General features: G+C 37.7%; 1 pseudogene; it reads left to right on the plus strand.

Moving 5' to 3' along the window:
• Positions 1 to 495: 495 nt before the first annotated feature.
• On the plus strand, positions 496 to 10,901 carry LOC118836790 (annotated as a pseudogene).
• The last annotated feature ends 472 nt before the right edge of the window (positions 10,902 to 11,373 follow it).

Below are 11,373 nucleotides of genomic sequence, written 5' to 3' on the forward strand. Positions count from 1 at the left end.
CAACACACTCAGAAGACAAGAAAGTCAAAGCTCCAAGCCTCCAAGAAAAATATGAATTGGTCTCAGGTCATGGGAGAACTCAAAAAGGATTTTGAAAATCGTTAGAGATACTTGGGAAACTTGGGAAAAAAAATGAGAGTGGTTCAAAAAAATCATGGCAAAAAGAGTCAATAGCTTGGTAAAAGAGACACTCAAAAAATACTGATGAAAAAAGCACCTTAAAAACCAGACTAGCCCTTCCTCCCAGGGAGCCTCCTCCCGGTGAGCCTCCTCCCCGCAAGCCTCCTGCCGATGAGCATTGAGCGCCGCTGGGCTGGGCTCCCCGCAGCTTCTTCTCTCAGAACTCTCCGCCGCTTCCTCGTCTCCTCCCGTGTCCTTCGTGTCTCCAAGAAGCCGAAGAGAAGCCCGCGCCCGAGTGAAGCAGAGTTGGGAAGTGCCGCCGAGGCTGCCGCCTCCTCCGCCGAGGCCGCCGCCTTCTCCGCTGCCGCCACTGCTATGGTGAACGTGCCCAAGATTCGATGCACCTACTGCAAAAAGTGCAGCAAGCACCAGCTGCACAAGGTGACGCAGTACAGGAAGGGCAAGGACTTTCTGTACATGCAGGGCAAGCGGCGCCATGACCGCAAGCAGATTGGTTATGGCCGCCAGACTAAACCCATCTTCCGCAAAAAGGCCAAGACCACGGAGAAGATCGTGCTGAGACTTTAGTGCGTGGAGCCCAACTGCAGGTCCAAGAGGATGCTGCAAGCATTTGGAGCTAGGAGGAGACAAGAAGCGGAAGGCACAAGTGATCCAGTTCTCAGCTGCCTCTGGAGCACCTTTGGCTCCTGGGAGAGAAACCATTAAAATAATGAAGTTTGGCAAAACAAACAAACGAAAAAACAAAAACAAAAAACAGACTAGGCCAAATGGCAAAAGAGGTACAAAAATCCAATGAAGAGAAGCATGCCTTGAAAAGCAGAATTAGCCAAATAGGAAAAAGGGACATAAATATTCACTGAAGAAAAAAAAACCTCCTTAAAAAGTATAATTTCTGGGTGAGAAATATGAATGTGCTGTTGAGAAAGGGAAAGGGGAAGGTAGAATGAGGTAAATTATCTCACATAAAAGAGGCAAGAAAAAGTTTTTACAGTGGAGGAGAAGAGAGGGTAGGTGGGACATGGGAGTAAGTGAACCTTACTTTCATTAGAATTGGCTCAAAGAGGAAATAACATGTACACTCCATTAGGTATAGAAATCTGTCTTACCCTACAGCAAAGTAGGAGGGGAAGGGAAGAAGAGAATAGGGGTGGTGATAGAAGAGAGGGCAGATTGGGGAGGCATTAGTAAGAAGCAAAACACTTTTAAGGAGAGGCAGAGCAAAAGGAGAGAGAACATAGAATAAAGAGGAGAGTAGTACCGAGGGAAATACTTTTAGCAATTGTAACTGTGAAAACTTTTTTGAAGCTAGTTTCTGTGATAAAACCCTCCCTTTCTCAGATATGTCAAGAACTGAGTAAAATTTATAAAAATAAGATACATTTCCCAATTGATAAATGAGCAAAAGATAAGAACAGTTTTCAGATGAAGTAATCAAAACTATCTTTAGTCATATTAAAAAAAAATCTTTGCATCATTATTGATTGGAGAAATGCAAATTAAAGCAATTCTAAGGTACTATTTCATGCATATAAGATTGGCTAATGGGACAGAAATGGAAAATGACAAATGTTGGAGGGGGTGTGGGAAAAATGAGAAATTAATGCATCATTGGTGGAGTTGTGAACTGATTCTACCATTCTGTAGAGCAATGTGGACCTGTCCTCAAAGCACTATAAAACCATGCCATACTCTTTGACCTCAAAATATCACTACTAGGTTTGTATCCAAAAAGAGATTAAAAAATGAAAGGGAAAAGGACCTATATGAAAAAATGTATATTTATATTTATATATATTTATAACAGCTCTTTACTGGGGATAAAGAATTGGAAATTGAGGGGATGCCCATCAGTTTGGGAATGGCTGAATTAATTGTACTATATGATTGTGATGGAATACTATTGTGCTATAAAAATGACAAGCATGATGCTCAGATAAACCTTGAGTTACATGGGCTGATGCAAAGTGATATGTACTGTGTGGGAGGGGGAAGTGAATGGACATTTAATGAAATAGAGGACTTTCAAGCATTCTTTATGAAAAGACCAGAGCTGAATAGAAAATTTGACTTTCAAATACGAGAGTGAGAGAGAGAGAGAGCAGTGTGAATTGAATGTGAAGGGACGATATCTAAAGAGGCAAGAAAAAGCCTTTACAATGGAGGGGAAGAGGGGGGGAGATTAGAGGGAATGAGTGAACCTTACTCTCACAGGATTTGGCTTAAGGAGGGAATAACATACACAGTCAATTGGATATGAGAATCTGTCTTACCCTACAGGAAAGTAGGGAGGAAGGGAATGAGAGAGGGAGGGATGATAGAAGGGAGGGCAAAAAGGAGGAAGAGCTAATAAGAAACAAAGACTTTTGAGGAGAGACAAGGTCAAAGGAGAGAATAGAATAAATGGGGGACAGGATGGGATGGAGGGAAATATAGGCAGTCTTTCACAATGTGACTGTTATGGAAGTGTTTTGCATGACTACACATGTATAACCTATATTGTTGCTTGCCTTCTCAATGAGGGTTGTTGGGGAGGGAAAAAGGGATGGAGGGAGAGAATGTGGAACTCAAAGTTTTGAAAATGAATGCTAAAAATTGTTTTTACATGCAACCAGGAAATAAGATATACAGTCAATTGGGAATAGAAATCTATCTTGCACTATAGGAAAATAGAAGGAAAGCGGATAAAATAATTGGGGGAGTGAGAGAACGGAGGGCAGATTGGGGGAAGGGGTAATCACAATGCACACTGTCTTGGGGTGGAGAGAGGGTAGAGATGGGGAGAAAATTTGGAAGTCCAAATCTTGAGGAAGTGAATGTTGAAAACTAAAAATAAATGAATTTTTAAAAAGAATATTTTGTAATTGTCTTAATTTAAGTTCTGCATGAGTCTCAGGGTGGACTTCTACATATTTTATACATTATGCATATTAATAGAATGAAATATATTCTTTCACCTTGCATTTAGCTGATTATAAAGCAAGGTTATGATTTATGTTGGTTTCTTTCATATATAATTGCTTTACTAAAATATTAATTATTTTAATTGATTTTTAGTTGAATTTTTATGGTCTCTAGGACAACCAGGTAGCTCAGTGTATAGAGTAATAGGTCTGGAACCAGGAAGACTGATTTTCCTGAGTTCCTTTCTGGCCTCAACTACTTACTAGTTATGTGATCCTGGGTGAGTCACTTAACCCTGTTTGCCTCAGTTTCCTCATCTGTAAAATTATCTGGAGAGGGAGATGGCAAACCACTCTAGTATCTTTGCTAGGAAAACCCCAAATGGGGTTATGAACAATTGGACATAAAAGAAACAATACAACAAACTAAGGTCTCTAAATAAACCACTGTCCCTTATATGCACAAAGTGAAAATATTATTTCTTCTTTACCTATAATTACAAACTGAATTTCTTTATCTTGTCTAATGTTAATAACTAGCACATATAGAAGTATCAAGCAATAGTGGAGAAATTGTAGATCATTGCTATATACCTAACTGGTTATATTTGAAAGGCCTCCTGTTTTTTCCTATTGTATATAATGTTGCTCTTGATTTAAGATAAATAATGTCTACCATATTAAAAAGGTACTTTTATTCTTTTTTTATTTTTAGTTTACAACACTCAGTTCTACATAATTTTGAGTTCCAGATTTTCTTCCTTCCCTCCCCCTGCCTCCTCAAGACAGCATGTAATACAATATATCTTCTATGTATAACTTCACATTGAACTTATTTACACACTAGTCAAGTTGTGAAGAAGAATTATGACCAATGGAATGAATCATGAGAAAGAAGCAACAGTACCAAAAAAAACCCCAAAAACAAAAACAAAAGAGAGAAAAAAAGGGAAAAATAGTGAGTATAAAGTGTGCTTCAATCTGCATTCATACTTCATAGTTCTTTCTCTGGATGTAGATAGCAATCACCATCTTGAGTCCTTTGGAGTTGTCTTTGCACCTTGTGTTGCTGAGAAGAGCAAAGTCTATCAAGGTTAGTCCTCACAGAATCCAACATGAAGAAGAACACAAAAAACCGAGGACCATTGATTCTTTTTGTGGAGACAGGCATGACCAAAATACCAATTTGGAAGAGGATAGCAATGACACTACACTCACATCTGGTACCCCAAAGGGAATGTGAACTGGTTTCAAACCCAAAAAGCATTACTGGAAGAGCCAAAGGAAGATTTTAAAAACCAAATTAGGGAGATAAAAGAAAAAATGGAAAAAAAAAAACACTGACGAAATCAAGACCTTAAAAAATAAGATTGGTGAAATGGATATGGAGATTGAGAATCTAAATAGAGAAAATGACACCCTGAGAGGTAAAATCAACCAAGTGGTAAAGGAGACTCAAAAGCAAAATGAAGACAGCAATTCATTAAAAATTAGCATTGAGCAAGTGGAAGCTAATGACTCTATGAGGCATCAAGAAGTAGTCAAACAAAATGTAAAGAATGAAAAAATAGAAAAAAAAATGTGAAATATCTGATTGGAAAAACAACTGACCTGGAAAATAGATCCAGGAGAGACAATTTAAGAATTATTGGTCTACCAGAAATCCACAATGAAAAAAGAGCCTTGACAGTATCTTCAAAGAAATTATCAAAGATAACTGCCCAGAGGTCCTAGAACCAGAGAGCACAATAGTCATTGAAAGAATCCACCAATCACCCCCTGAAAGCGATCCCAAATTGAAAACACCAAGAAATATTATAGCCAAATTTCAGAATTACAAAATCAAGGAGAAAATACTGCAAGTGGCCAAAAAGAAACAATTCAAATATCATGGAACTACAGTCAGGATCATGCAGGCTATCTAAGCTTCTACTCTGAATGACAAGAGAAACTGGAATATGATATTCTGAAGGGCAAAGGAGCTGGGACTACAACCAAGGATCAACTACCCAGCAAAATTAAGCATAATTTTTTCAGGCAAGGAAATGGATATTCAACAAAATAAGGGAATTCCAGACCTTCCTGATGAAAAGGCCAGAACTCAATGGAAAATTTGATCTTCAAATAAAAAACTCAAGAGAGACATAAAAAGGTAAACAGGGTGAAAAAACCTCCACAAACCTTATTAATCAATAAGGGCAAATTATGTATATATTTTTATAGGATTATACCATCTTATGTATGTTACACACACAAACACACACACACATACACACACATATATGTCAATGTTGAGAAGAGTACAGCTATTATGACAATTGAAAGGGATACACATAGACTGTGAATGTCTGTATAAAACAACTGATATAAAGATAAAAAACATAATTAAGAGATGTAAAGTGAGGGTTATGGGAGAAGAGGTAAGGAGGTAGTAGAAAAGGGTAAATAACATAAAATGAAGAGGCACAAAAACACATTATAGTAGAGGGAAAGAAGGGAGGGAGAAGAGCAGTATTTGAGCTTTACTGTCATCAGATCTGGTTCAAGAAGGGAATAACATACCCTGATAAGTATAGAAATCTAACTTGTCTTACAGGAAGTAGCAGGGGAAAGGGGGAAAAAAGGGAGGGGGTGGTCAGAAGGGAGGGGAGAAGTAGCAAGTAGAAAACGGTAAGACAAGGGAGGGGAATAAAGAGGGAGGGCAAACTGAGGAAGGCGGCAGTCAAAAGCAAAACTTTGTTGAGGAGTGGAAGGGGAAAGGGAGAAATAAAAGCATAAACATGGGGAAATAGGATGGAGAAAAAGACACACATAGAAATCATAACTCTGAATGTGAATGGGATGAACTCTCCCATAAAACAGAAGCAGATAGCAGAGTGGATTAAAAACCATAATCCTACAATATGCTGTTTACAAGAAACACATTTGAAACAGGGGGATGCCCACAGGGTAAAGGTATAAGGCTAGAGTAAAATATATTGTGCATCAGCTAAAGTAAAAAAGCAGGTATAGAAATCCTAATCTCAGACACAGCAAAAGTAATGATAGATTTAATTAAAAGATATATGGAAGGACACCACATCCTGCTAAAAGGCGCCATAAACAATGAAGCAATATCATTGTTTAACATATATGCACCAAGTGTTATGGCATGCAGATTCTTAGAGGAGAGGTTAAGGGAGTTACAGGAAGAAATAGACAGCAAAACTATAATAATGGGAGACCTCAACCTCCCCCTTTCTGAACTTGATAGATCTACCTCAAAATAAATAAGAAAGAAGTTAAAGAGGTGAATAGAATTTTAGAAAAGGCAGATATGATAGACCTCTGTAGAAAACTGAAGGGGGATAAATAGAATATACTTTCTTCTCAGTGGTACATGGCACATACTGAAAACTTGACCATGTACTAGGGCATAAAAACCTCACAATCCAGGGCAGAAAGGCAGAAGTAGTCAAAGCATACTTTTCAGATCATGGGGCAATAAAAATTATTTGTAATAAAGAACCATGGAAAAATAAGCTAAAAATTAATTGGAAACTACATAATCTAATTCTAAAGAAGGAGTGGGCCAAAGAAGAAATCAGAGAAACAATTAATAACTTCATTCAAGAGAATGACAATAATGAGACAACATACCAAAACTTATTGGATACAGCAAAAGCAGTTCTTAGGGGAAGTTTTATATGTCTAAATGATTACGTGAGTAAAATAGAGAAAAAGGAGGTTAATGAATTGGGCATGCAACTGAAAAAGCTAGAAAAAGAACAAATCGAAAATCCCCAATTAAATACCAAAATAGAAATATTGAAAATCAAAGGAGAGATTAATAAAATTAAAACCAAGAAAACTATTGATTTAATAAATAAAACAAAGAGCTGGTTTTATGAAAAAAACAATAAAATTGATAAAACTTTGGTCAATTTGATTAAAAAAAAGAAAGAAAAAAATCAAACTACCAGTATCAAAACTGAAAAGGTTGAATTCACCTCTAATGAAGAGGAAATCAAAACAATAATTAGGAATTATTTTGCCCAATTGTAAGTCCATAAATCTGACAACCTTAGGGATATGGATGAATATCTACAAAAACATAAATTGACCAGGTTAACAGAAAAGAAAGTAAAATTTCTAAATAACCCCATCTCAGAAAAAGAAATTGAGCAAGCCAGCAATGAATTCCCTAGGAACAAATCTCCAGGGCTAGATGGCTTTCCATGTGAATTTTATCAAACATTTAAAGACCAATAATTCCTATACTTTGTAGACGATTTGGGAAAATAGGTGAAGAAGTTGTGCTACTAAACTCTTTTTATGACGCAAATGTGGTACTAATACCCAAACCAGATAGAGTCAAAACAGAGAAAGGAAATTATAGACCAATTTCCCTAATGAATATTGATGCAAAAATTTTAAATATTAGCAAAAAGATTGCAGCAACTTATCACAAGAATAATACATTATGACCAGGTAGGATTTTTTCCAGGAATGCAAGGCTGGTTCAATATTAGGAAAACTATTAGCATAATTGATCATATTAACAAAAAAAACTTGCAGAAATCATATGATCGTCTCAATAGATGCAGAAAAAACCTTTGACAAAATACAACACCCATTCCTATTAAAAACACTAGAAAGCATAGGAATAAATGGAACCTTCCTTAAAATTATAAATATCATCTACCTAAAACCATCAACCAGCATGGGGATAAGCTAGATGCATTCCCAGTAAGATTGGGGTGAAACAAGGATGTCCATTATCACTCCTGCTCTTCAATTTGGTACTAGAAATGTTAGCTGTAGCAATAAGAGAAGAAAAAGAAACTGAAGGAATTAGAATAGGCAAAGAAGAAACTAAATTATCACTTTTTGCAGATAATATGATGATTTACTTAGAGAATCCTAGGGAATCAAGTAAAAAACTACTTGAAATAATAAACAACTTTAGCAAAGTTGCAGAATATAAAATAAACCCACATAAATCCTTGGCATTCCTGTACATTACTAACAAAGCCCAACAGCAAGAGATAGAAAGAGAAATTCCATTCAAAGTTACTGCAGACACTATAAGATATTTGGGAGTCTATCTGCCAAGACAAACGCAAGGACTAAATAAACATAATTATAAAACACCTTTCACGCAAATAAAGTCAGATCTAAATAAATGGAAAAATATAAGTTGCTCATGGTTAGGCTGAGCTAATATAATAAAAATGACAATTTTACCTGAATTAATTTACTTATTCAGTGCCATACCAATCGACCTACCAAACAATTATTTTACACAGCTGGATAAAATAATAACCAAATTTGTCTAGAAGAACAAGAGGTCTAGAATATCTAGGGTATTAATGAAAAGAAATGCTAGGGAAAGTGGCCAATCCATACCAGATAGTAAACTGTAGTATAAAACAGCAGTCATCAAAACTACCTGGTACTGGCTAAGAAACAGAGTCATGGATCAGTGGAATAGTATAGGTACACAAGAGGGAGGAGTCAATGACTATAGTAATCTACTCTTTGATAAACCCAAAGAATCCAGCTTCTAGGCTAATAATTCACTATTTCACAAAAACTGCTGGGAAAACTGGAAAATGATAGAGCAGAAATTGGGTACAGACCAATATCTTACACCATATACCAAAATAAAGTCAAAATAGGTTCATGATTTAGGAATAATGGCTGATACTATAAGCAATTTGGGAGAGCAAGGAATAGTTTACCTATCAGATTTATGGAAAAGAAAAGAATTCATGACACAAAAAGAGATAGAGAGAATTACAAAATGCAAAATGGATAATTTAGATTATGTTAAATTGAAATGTTTATGTATAAAAAAAACCAATGCAACAAAGATTAGAACGGAAGCAGAAAATTGGGAGAAAACCTTTACAACTAGTGTCTCTGATAAAGGCCTCATTTCTAAAACATACAGGGAACCGAGCCAAATATATAGGAAAGAAGTCATTTCCCAATTGAGAAATGGTCAAAGGATATGAACAGGCAGTTTTCAGAGGAAGAAATTAAAGATATCACTACTGATTAGAGAAATGCAAATCGGAACAACTCTTAGGTACCACATCTCTCCTGTCAGATTGGCTAAAATGACAAAACAGGAAAACGATAAATGCTGGAGAGGATGTGGGAAAATTGGAACATTGTTACATTGCTGGTGGAGCTGTGAACTGATCCAGCCATTCTGGAGAGCTATTTGGAACTATGCCCAAGGGCTATGAAAATGTTCATACCCTTTGACCCAGCAATACCACTTCTAGGGTTGTATCCCAAAGAGATTACACAAGTGGGAAAAGCACTGATATGTACAAAAATATTTATACTAGCTCTTTTTGTAGTAGCAAAGAATTGGAAATCAAGGGGATGTCCATCAATTGGGGAACGGCTGAAGAAGTTGTGGTATCTGAAGGTAATGGAATACTATTGGGCTATAAGAAATGGGGATGATACGGACTTCATAACAACCTTGAAAAACTTACATGATATAATGCTGAGTAAGTAGTGCGGAACCAGGAGCACATTGTACACAACCACAGATATATAGATTCTGTGATGACTAACCTTGACAGACTTGACCCTTCTCAGCAATGCAAAGTTCAAAGACAACTCCAAAGCACTCATGATGGAGAGAGCTATCTACATCCAGAGAAGGAATTATGGAGTCTGAATGCAGATTGAGGCAAACTTTTTGCTCTCTCTTTTTTATTTTTTTTTCTCTTTTTTTGTTTTTGTTTCTTCTTTCTCATGATTCATTCCATTGGTCATAATTCTTCATTACAACTTAACTGTTGTGTAAATAAGTTTAATGCAAAGGTATATGTAGAAAATATATCAGGTTCCATGCCATCTTGCGGGGGGGGGGGTGGAAGTGGGAGGGGAGGGAGGGAAAGAAAATCTGGAACTCAAAAACATGTACAACTGAGTGTTGTAAACTAAAAATAAAAAAAAAATCTTAATTTAAAAAAATAATTAAAAAATTTTGTTCAAATTCACTTTTTAGAAGGACCTGACAGAATTTATGGGAGAGCTCTGGTGAGTTGCTGCTTTCACTCCTCCACCTTGGCTCCACCCTTTTGATCTGCTTTTTAAGGAAAGACAACTCAAAATGGGTTAACAATCTTATTTTAATTAAAGGTTATTCACTAGTTCAGGGGAAAGGTCAGCACCCTGAATGTGGAGAAAATGCAAGCAGAGAAATTATCAGAAAGATCCAATGGACAGGGGTCCAACTCTCTAGTAATCTTGGAATACACTTTAACATTTACATACATCACCTGAATGAGGGGAGCACCAACATCTGAGTAGTCAAGGGGCTTCTTAACAAATGGCTACCCAGACTCCTGTCCAGGAAATCAAAAGGTACTCCTCATGAACAAGCCCCCTAAGTACTCAGATGTTGGTGCTTTCTGGTCCAGAGATGTATGGAAATGTTAAAGTGTTTACCAAGATTACTACAGTTAGAGCCCTGTCTTTTGGATCTTTGTGTGAATTTCTCTGCTTGTATTTTCTCCACATTCAGGGTGCTGACCCTTCTCCTGAACTAGTGAATGACCTTTAATTAAAATAAGATTGATAACCCCTTTTTAGTTGTCTTTCCTTTAGAAAGGTAGATCAAAGAACCTGTGCTGGCAGGTCATTCTTGGTGTGCTAGGGTGCTTGCTAATACATTTGGCATAGTCGGTAGGATCTGCCCAGACTAAAGGGAAGTATGGGGTTGTATGGGAATGGAATAGTAGTCATCCCAGTTATTGTATTGCTTTTAGTCAGCAACCCGTGAGAAACCAAGTGAGCAACACTAGTGGGAACAGTTTCCCAGGTGCCCAGAGCAGGGCCCCTGGAAGATAACCTCTCCTTCCTCCTTTCTACCCTACTAGCACTCCTGAGGAGACAGGCCAGAACAGTGACTGTGGGAGGAAAACATGCCTGTGGGAGGTGGGGATGGCCAGAGCCCGAGCCAGGGAGAGAGAATGGGGAGAGTAGCCCCATTCCAGACGGTGGTGGAGGGGTGGAGGCTCTGGAAGCATACTACACCCAGAACCAAGTCTGGAGCAGCCCACTCCCCATGTAAGGCTAAGGGAGGATGAGCTGCCCTGGAGTTGTGGTGGTGTGGGTCAGAGACAGAATCTGGGGGCAGGAGTCCCTGGAGCCTGTGTGCAGACTCTGGTGATATGAGACATGGAGAAGCAATAGAGACCTGACTGCGTGTGAATGCAGGCAGGAGCCAGGAGTGCTTGACCCCTGGATTTGCAGGAAGAGGAACCCCAGAACTCAGAAATCGACTCCAGGGCAAGATGATGGAGTTTTGTGGGAAAACTTT

Source organism: Trichosurus vulpecula, chromosome 2 (genome assembly GCF_011100635.1).
Source record: "Trichosurus vulpecula isolate mTriVul1 chromosome 2, mTriVul1.pri, whole genome shotgun sequence".
NCBI classification, from domain to species: domain Eukaryota; kingdom Metazoa; phylum Chordata; class Mammalia; order Diprotodontia; family Phalangeridae; genus Trichosurus; species Trichosurus vulpecula.